The sequence below is a fragment of the Tamandua tetradactyla genome, chromosome 5, assembly GCF_023851605.1.
Source record: "Tamandua tetradactyla isolate mTamTet1 chromosome 5, mTamTet1.pri, whole genome shotgun sequence".
Taxonomy (NCBI): domain Eukaryota; kingdom Metazoa; phylum Chordata; class Mammalia; order Pilosa; family Myrmecophagidae; genus Tamandua; species Tamandua tetradactyla.
The window spans coordinates 157530048-157539840 of NC_135331.1; the positions used below are offsets into that span (position 1 = coordinate 157530048).

The 9793-nt window shown below is 36.2% G+C and overlaps 1 non-coding gene across 1 annotated transcript; it reads right to left on the reverse strand.

Moving 5' to 3' along the window:
* Positions 1 to 5321: 5321 nt before the first annotated feature.
* Positions 5322 to 5428, reverse strand: LOC143685393 (U6 spliceosomal RNA). Its single transcript, XR_013176630.1, has one exon. It is a non-coding gene; the product is annotated as a U6 spliceosomal RNA (small nuclear RNA).
* Between the last annotated feature and the right edge of the window lie 4365 nt (positions 5429 to 9793).

Here is a 9793-nt window from a genome sequence, read left to right on the forward strand (position 1 = left end):
TAACCAACAAAAGGCTCTTTTTCAGAATATATTTTTCAAAATCTCTACAAACCAGTAAGAAAAAGACAATGCAACAGGAAAATGGCAAGACTTCAATAGGCATTTACAAAACAGTTACCCAAGTGGTCAAAAACATATTATAAGGTTTACTAAAATTATTAGTAGTAGGGGAAAGACAAATTAAAACCACAGCGGTATATATCTACATATCTATCACATTGGTACAAATTTTCAAGTCTGAAAGTTCCAAGTGTTGGTGAGGATATGGAGCTACAGAAACTCCCACACTGCAGGGCATATAAATTGATACACCACTGTGTGTTATTTAACAGTAAAGAAAATAGAGTGGCATGGTTTATTAATTGCCTTTTATCCAATGCCCTCGAAACTCCCTGAAGGGTGGAATATACACAGAAGTACACATGCTTATTCAGGATAAGTGTTCCAGGATATTCACAGAAACAGATTTTAAATGCCTTAAATAAAAAACAATAAAAATGCCCATTTATACACATAGTTCTTGGATGAATCTAATAACTTAATGCTGGACAAAAAGCAAGAGCTATATAATACCATTTATACAGATTCTTAAAACACAGGCAAAACTAGTTTACATTATTAGGGATACATATAAAGATTGTAAATATATGAAGAAAAACAAAGATCACTGCAAAAGTCAGAATGATGGTTAACTCTGAAGGAGGGTCGTGATTGGTAAAAGATATATGGGGACAACAGAGGTGACTATTTGCTGGTCAGTATTTTACGTGTGTTTTTTTGTTTTTTATTTTTTTTGGCATGGGCAGGCTCTAGGAATCGAACCTGGGTCTTCAGCTTGGCAGACGAGAATTCTGCCACTGAACCACCGTCGCCTGCCCTTACATGTGTTTTGGAGATTATATTTGTAGTAAAAATATTTTTTGAATACTGGTCTAATGTCCAACCACATGATTTCAAGACAATGGCCTAAATCTCTGTTCTCTTTTCTTTAAAATTTTCCTACTCAGCTTCTGTTATCTTTTACTTTTCAGTTATTTCAAAATTTAAAAATCAGCTAATATAAATGTTGACTTTGATCATGTTTCTGTTATGCTGAAACTTGATGCCAAAATGCATGCAAAATTCAGCGAAAGAAGCATTTTCTGGCAAAACAGCTGTACAAGACTGACTGGCTGAACTCACTGAAGTGTTTCATGTGGAGAGACATATTCATAGTCAATCAGTTCATGTTGTTTTGAAAACACCAAATGTGGCTGTTTGAAAAAGCCAAGATGATTGATGCGTTTCAATGTCATCTTGTTATTTAGCATTATTGAAAACCAGTATTTAAGAGAGATTTTGGGATACACAAGAATTTAAGATTTAAATTATTTAAGATACGTGAAAATTAGACAATTGTTTTTGAGCATTTCTATAAGCTTAAAATAGCAATTTTTATATTAAAATTAATAGGTTTTGGGCACATACACATTTTTGGAAATGTTTTATGTCTAAGACATAGGCAAACTTTTCCCAATGAATTGTGTATAGCATCGCTATTATCTCGCAAATCATTGTATATTTCAGTATTTTTTCTCCAAATGTAATCTGCGGGAGTATGGCTTCCCAAGTTTTAGCTAATAGGTACTCCAATAAGCGTGTTTTGAAGACTATTAGCCTTATGTGTAAGATGTTAACTTTGTTAATATTTAACAAAAGAAACCCTGCAAAATCAGAGGGCTTGCCTGTTATTGACAGCTCCTACTCTATAGAAATTTCAACCCAAAACTCTTCAGCCTTACCCCTTCATATCTCCATATGCCTTGATTTATTTATCACTTAGCTCTCAAGTCCTTTGAGGACTCTGGGAGTTCAGAGAGTGGAAAAGGAAGAAATCTATAAAATAATAGTATTCTTCTCTATCTATCCTTAGTAAGCGCCACTAATTAGTTAAATATACAGAAACAAAATATTATTTCATTGATTTTTTTTAAGTATCAGTTCTGAAAAAGTTTAAGCCTTAGTAGTTAAATTGTGTTCTTATTTTAATATTGTTAATTTTTATTCCGAAAAATTGTTAATTTTTTTTTTTAGGGACCTTTTATATTTAGAATCTTTCAATTTGTAAGTGTGACTTCATCAACCCTAAGGGCTATTCTTCCTCAGGACAGTTCTCCTCCATTTTTTCATGGGAGCCAATGATAAATAATAACTTCATAAAAAATATTTTAAAGAAAATTCCCCCTGCGCTGCTATGTCTGTGGTCATGTGGTACCTCTGGGCTGAACTCATTCATTCTTGGAATTAAAGTATTTTTCCCTTGAAACTTTCCTAAGTTTAAAACTTTGTCTTGTTCCTTAAACTGCAAGTTTTGACACTTATTTGGATTATGGCCCCAGAAAACTGGTCTTAAATAGGTGAGAATGCCTTTTTTTCCTGTAGGAGGAATTTTTTTTCCCCTTGAATAAGGAAAAGGAAATTTATGCTTGTGAGGTTGGTGTTGAAAGAAGGCTGACAGTGTCAGGTTAATGTATTCTGGTTCACATCATTCATCTATTTACACTGACATCTTCATACATACACAATTTATTCATGATGACTAGGACAAGCAAAAGGAGGAATGAATTTAAAGGAAATTAGACTTTTTTTTAAGGAGAAAGAAGAGTGTTAAGTCTGAAAAGTGCTAAGACAATGTATATGGCAAAAAACAACACTACGTAGAGAATAAATCAAAAGAACAGATGATGAGTTTATTTACATCACAGTGCTAATTTCACACAGTTTTAATTATTTTAAAAATAAACTCTACAATAATAATCTTCAACTTTTTTTTTCTCAAGTCAACATATCCATGATGATGGGATAAAGTGAATTTGTTGAGCCAGCTCTATGGATGCTTGTCCTGTTACTATTTTCAAGTTAACGATCAGGAAAAAAGATCATCTTAGAAACAAATATTTTTCAATAGTCACAAAACACAAAATATAGCAATTACATTTTCCTGCTTACATCCCTCCTCCCTCCACACCTATGGGTTCAAATGATACAGATTTGACCTCCCAGCTATGACCTAACTAACTGGGGATCACTGTTGTCTTTTCACCTTCTCCACCCAGTTCATTTTATTTTGCTGAACTTCTCTATCACAGAATCTCTATTTTAGTGGCCTACAAGCATGTTCTGCTTTATGTCACTCACTTATTCAACATACATCAGAGTGTCTACAGCAAAGAACAAAATAAAAAAGATCTCCTTCTCATGGAGCTTCCATTACACTATATATGGCCTTAGGGTTATAAAGTGCACCGTGCTCTGACACTTGCAGTGTGTAACCAGTTAATTAATAGTCTCAGTTTCCCCATTGGTGAAACAGTAATAATAAGAGTTCCTTATCTCACAGTATGGTTGTGATCATTAATGTGATTTTAAAAAAAGGTGCCGAGAACAACGCCTGGAATCTAATAGTTCAATTACTATCACCACCATCATCATAGTCGCCACCATGTCAGCAGGCACTCGAGTTTGTTCACTAGGGTATGAAGCCCCGGGATGGGGTGGCGGTGGCAAGAGTCGTAGGAATAAGAGTTGTGAACACAGACAGAGCTAAGGCTCAGGCTCCTACTTTGCAGTTTTTAATCTACAGAGAGCAGGTTTATAAACAAGGCACCAGCTTTTAGGTCAAAACACTTCAGAGAGTGAAGAGACCCAGAGGAAAGTGGGCCACGCCAATAACCCCATCGCTATCTAATGACTGTTGTCTAGATATGCTAGCCAGATCTGCATGTGGAACAAACAGCCTGGTCATCTCTCACAGCTAGAAAGGAAACCTTCAAGGGGTAAACACAACACTCTCAGTTTCCCACATATCTCTAAGTGATGACAAATACCCCCTGAGTTGGGAATAATGCTGCAAAAATATGGTCGAATCGGCTGGGAGTGTATTTTAAACATACCCACCATGTCATTTCTGCCTCTCGTCAATCTCCCTAGGAAAAGTAGTGGCTAAACACTGTAGCCAATGTAGCCTAAACAACTTATCTTTATGATCACCTTTGGTTGATACAAAGGCATTTCAGTTTTTGTTCTAAACATAGCATCTTTCTTTCATTTATTTTTCTAAGTGACTAGAGAGGAGTTTTTCACAACTGCGTGATGCAAGAATTGGATCTTGTAGTTGGGTGTGAGTATGAAAATAAAAGTAGATGCAGAATTCGTGGGGCTTAAGCACAAACCAACCGAGAGAGGGAACTTTAAGAAAAATACAAAATTAGAAATATAAACTTAAGTGCAAATTTTTATTTAGAATGAGAAAATAAATGACAGCATATCACAAATTTAAAAAGCTAAAAATACCCAAACACAAAATCCAGAAAAATAACATCATTATTTTTATTAAATAACTGCCTAACAGATCTCATTTTAATACTTTTTGCCTACATGTTTTGGCTGTATAATCTTTCATCCTCTCTTCAGATGACACTGACTGTGTAATATCTAAGTGACAATTTAGAATCTATAGCCCTAGGGAATTATGAGATTTTACGCAAATCCCAACTTTATGTCTGAGTATTTTCAATCTATTAAAAAACAGTTATAATCTGGTGGGCACCAACGCTGTATAAAGTCCTTGGCTTTGGGACCTGTGCTCATGGAAAGAGAGTCCTAGGAGGTGAAACCACTGATGGTGATTGGTGGTGGAAAGGGGCCGGGCTGATACAGCTGCTCCACAGCTCAGGCCCCTCAAACCATCATCTATCCATGCCCATATTCAAAAAATGCCACACCAGGTGTGGCTGCTGCCAGCTAGTGAAGCCTGGGAAATTTCATGAAACATCGCCTATGGCATTTTGACAATGCTTCCTAGCTACTTCATGTTTGCCCATGCATCCAACTGAACTCCAGGTCTCTTCAAGACCCTGAGTCCTGTTTCAGCTCACCACTGGCAGCTTCTTCAGCCCCTCCAGGCCCTGTTAAAGTAAAGCAAGAAAAGGTAAACTAGCTAAGGTAAGGTAAAGTAAGGCAAGGTAAGGCAAGGGGTGCTGGCTTGGATCTAGGGCCTGTATTTCAAACTCCAGTTTGCCTTCAATTTAAGGGATTTGCATCCTTCACATCTTCCTGGGTCCCTGCCATACACATTTCTTTGTCAGCAACTCACACATTCCACCACATCAAAGCAGTCTTTGGCTTCTAGAGGCTGTCTGCTAATACTTACTTGACCTGTTGATTTTCTTTTAACCTTGGCTTTGCTTTTATTATGAAGTCATGTTTTTGTGAGTTTGGTTTCAGGTAAGTAAATATTTATTTATTTTTGTATTAAACAATGTGTTTTATTCCATATCAATACAAATATGGAACACTTAATGAATTTGTGTATCATCCTTGCTTGGGGGCCATGCTACCCTTCTCTGTATCAGTCCAACTTTAGCATATATGCTGCTGAAGCAAGCACGGTAAGTGCTTCGTTTTTTAGTAAGGGATTTGAGTCTGGGATATACAGCCTGACATGTTTTACCTCACTCCTTCATGAATCATTCTCAAAATGGGTGAATAAAAATTATTTTTTTTATGCTCAAGCAATAGCTAATATTTTAATTAGCACGTTCAAAATCTCCTTTGACCCTGAGCTATAAGGGATTGTTTTCGTAGGTGAGAAAATAGTTTAGAGAGAAGATTCTCATTTTTTTAGGACTTCTTTTTCTTTAGAGTCTTCGGAAAAACTCCACTTCATTGTTTTGCTACAGAGAGTCTTTACAAACAGTTGGACAGAAAATTTGAAGTTCTGAGTCATTTTGAAGGAAATGCACTTTTTGTTTAAGAAGAAAAGAATATCTACCTGACTGTTCAATCAACCAAAGTGATATGAATACTGTGATATTAGCCAGAGCAAGGCTGCACCATGAATTCCATGGGCCCAAGACCTTTTGCCTTTGCGGGCCTCTCTTGCATAAAAAGTACTAAAAATTATATATATATATATATATATATATATATATATATATATATTTGGGGAGGGTGCATGGTCTGGGAATCGAACCTAGGTCTCCCATATGAAAGGTGAGCATTCTACCACGGAACCTAAAAATTATATTTTGCATCTGTGTTGGTATAAAGACAAATACAATCCAGCCTGGATCATATTTATTTTTTCCTTAGAATTTTAAAATAAATTAAAGCAATTTGTGGTGCCTAAAATACAATGGGCCCTGGGCAGTGTTACTATGTCTAATGGATAAGTCAGCCTTGTTCCACTCTATTTCTATTTAATCTATCTCTATCTATCTATCTATCTATCTATCTATCTATCTATCTATCTATCTATCTATCTATCTATCTATCTATCTATCTATCTATCTAGTTAGCTCTATAACTGTCATCTATCTTTATCATCCATACACCTATTATCTCTATCATCTATCTAATATAGCAAAGTATTGAACTAGAAACTCAAAATGTGATGCTATTTCCTCAACTTTAGAATGAAAAAGACTCATTTACTTAAAAACTAGCCTATTACAAGTTAATTCGAGCCCAATGATGTTTATTAGATAGTAAGTATAATTTATCATGTTACCAATCAATCTTGGACCATATCATTGCTTTTCTGGAAAATAATATTATCTGATTGTAAATACTTTGAATGTGTGATAAATTCAGGAACTACACCCACAAATTGAGAAGGCAGGAAAAACAAATCTTCAAGAATCAACTTAAGCAGAGATTCCAATATTACATGGAAGCACGTGAAGGAAGCAGCAGCCCATGTGGGAGGGCCACAGCCAAATGCAAGGTAGGCTTCCACTTATTAGTAACATTTCAGCAGCTCCAGCCAGGGGCCCCTCCTCTTAGTCACTTACTGATGCTTGGAATTAATTTACCTGAGAATGCAGACAAAACGGTGCTCATAATGTGAAACCCCCTGAGAAAGATGAAGTACTGCATCGTGTGTGTGACTTAGAGTTAAGGACTGCCATCCGATCTTTCCCTGAAAGTAGGTTGTGTTAAGGGGGAATGGCTTGGTCTCGTCCAGCTTTTAGAGTTTAGAAGAGGCTGTGGGAAATCAAGACAGTTTCTTTAGCATTTACAGGTCATCCATTTGCCCTCCCTGAAGGAGGAAGATAGCATACAAGGGGAGAAAGGACACAGATGGAGAGTCTAGGGGGACCTAACCTTTGTGCTGCAGTTAGGGTAAAAAGGCATTATGAAGCAGGACCCTAAATTAGAGAGCTTTGTTCTTCTGAGTTTGATGGGGGATTGGGCAGGGAAGTAATCGGGTAGAGGAGGAGGTACAATGGCCAAGACTAGGCAAGGGAACAGCAGGGCTCCTGGTACAGTTGTGCAGATCGTGCCCTGCTCAATGGTGCCACATCCAAGAGGGTGAAAATGGCATTCACTCATTTTGTAGGTTTGTATATTTATTAAAACAGCTTTATGGTTGATGATTGTAAAGTGTTTTGTTTTAATAAAATCAGGTTAGTATGTCCATTTTCTGACAGATGGGAGTAAAGTGATGTGAAAAAGGAGAAGGTCTCTAATTTGCAGAAGGATGCATGTAGGCTAGCTGCATCCCTGTACTCAGTAGGTAGGTCCCCAGCCTGAAAAATCTCTGCGCATTGTATTCATCTTGTTTCCTATTACCTAATATAGTGAGTGACATAGTATAGACATGTGAAATTAAGCTTTCCCAAGAACTGCAGTAGCTACTTCTAACCATACATGAATTGTGATATGCTTTAAGTGTAAAATACACATTGTATTTTGAAAACAAAGTATGATAAAAGTATAAAATAACTCATTAATAATTTGTTTATATTGGCTGCTAGTAGAAATAATACTTTTTGAACTAGTGAGTCAAATAACATGTTATAATTTCACCTGTTTTTTACTTTTTTCGATGTGGCTGCTGACATGTTTAAGATTACATATGCAGATTGCTTTTGTGACTCATATCTCCTTTGGACAGAGCTGCCTTAGAAGGCTGACTACAGAAAATGTCCTTAACAACAACTTAGTATAGTAATTATATTGTTACTAATTTAATATTCTTTAATATAATCCTGATCCACCTTATGTCCTTTTTTTAGATTTGCATGACAGATAATTCCCAAACAGGATTAAGGAAGAAAATTTTTAAAAAATTTATGCATCTTCTTAATAAAGATAGGTTAAAAGAAAACAAATGGTTTTATTGCTTGGCATTTTGTTCAGCTGATTAACAAGCTGTTACTTGAAGAATACAGTCAGTCGTTGCTAACAACATGCTGGCATTATTTAAGTAGTCTCATACGAACATGGTGACTCATATTTTGTACTGATTTTTGTTTAATTTGATCAGTACAAACTATATACTGATTATTATGTTTTGCAGTTTATCAATTAATGAGATGATAAACGTTCTAAAAGCACACTAGCAGGCTTTACTCAACTAACTATAGACTCCTGTTAAATACTAGTTTTCAGGTATATGGATTTTCCTCAGCTCCCTAAATCCAGCTGTGGGGACACGTGAGACTGAAGTTACTCCTATCAATACTGGCCAGGTCAGCGTTGAAAGCCTGGGGCGGCAATAGTTCCACGGAACTACAGGTCATCATTGTTCCTTTAAAAAATACCAGAAAGAGCTGTGCAGGTATTCAGTGAAAGCCCCTGAAAACCTTGTGTGGATATGTGTGCGTATGTATGTGCATATGAGAGAGAGAAAGGAATGGAGGAAAGTAGAGAGGGAGAAAGAGAAGCAGAGAGACAGAGAGACAGAGAGAGACTGAAAGAGAAACTGGATTGTCTGGATATAACCTTTCCAAGGACTAGACAGTACAGCCAAATGCCATCTATATTGGGATTTTCGGGTCTGAACCAAACACTGGCTGTTGTAACAATTGTGAGAGAATGGGAAAGAATTATTTATTCTGTCAATAGTATTTAACTGACAGGTTCTGATTACATACACAAATTTCAAAGATTTCAAAGAAAAATATCCATGCAGATGGTACAACCCAGAAAGGCTGCATGAAAAATTTAGCATTCATTTCTGCCACAGGTTGTATGATAAAAAGTTATTCTTCATTTGAGTGGATGCTAAGATAGGATTATGAATTTAATAAAGGAAACACTCAGATAATTTGGACTCTCAAATAGGTCAAATGCTTATAAAATAAGAGACACTGTAGTTTAACAATCAAAAATCTACCGCAGTAAAAACAAGATCTGGGGTCTTTCTAGTAGCTAATCCTTAACTTGGGCATCAAACACAGCATTTCATTTGCTTGTTTATTGTTATTATTATTAATTTTAAAAGCACAGGTTTTACTAAGCTGTGGTCAAAACACAAATTCAGCATGTCTTATATCTATCACTTACCATTCTATATTAAAGACTAAAAACCAAAAATATTTTAACGGAATTGAGATGAAACTGACTAGCACTTTTCCCCTAAACACTTCTCTACAGGGGTAGGAGTTTCAGGAACAAACCAAAAGGTGGCTGAATTAGTTTTCTGAATTAGATGTAACAAATTACCACAATTTGGGTGGTTTAAAACAAAATAAATTCATTCTTTCATAATTCTGGAGGTTAGAAGTCTAACATTAGGCAGCAGGGCTCTAAGGGAGGCTCTTCCCTTGCTTTTTCGGCTTCTGGTAATTCCAGGCGTTCCTTGACTGCAGCGACATACTTCCAAATTGGCCTCCATCTTCACAAGGCCATCTCTTTCTTTCCATGACTCTTTTCTGCGTGTCTCTTAAAAGGACAGCTGTCATTGGATTTAGCACCCATTCAGTAATCCAAGATGATCTCAAGATTCTCAATTTAATTTCATTTG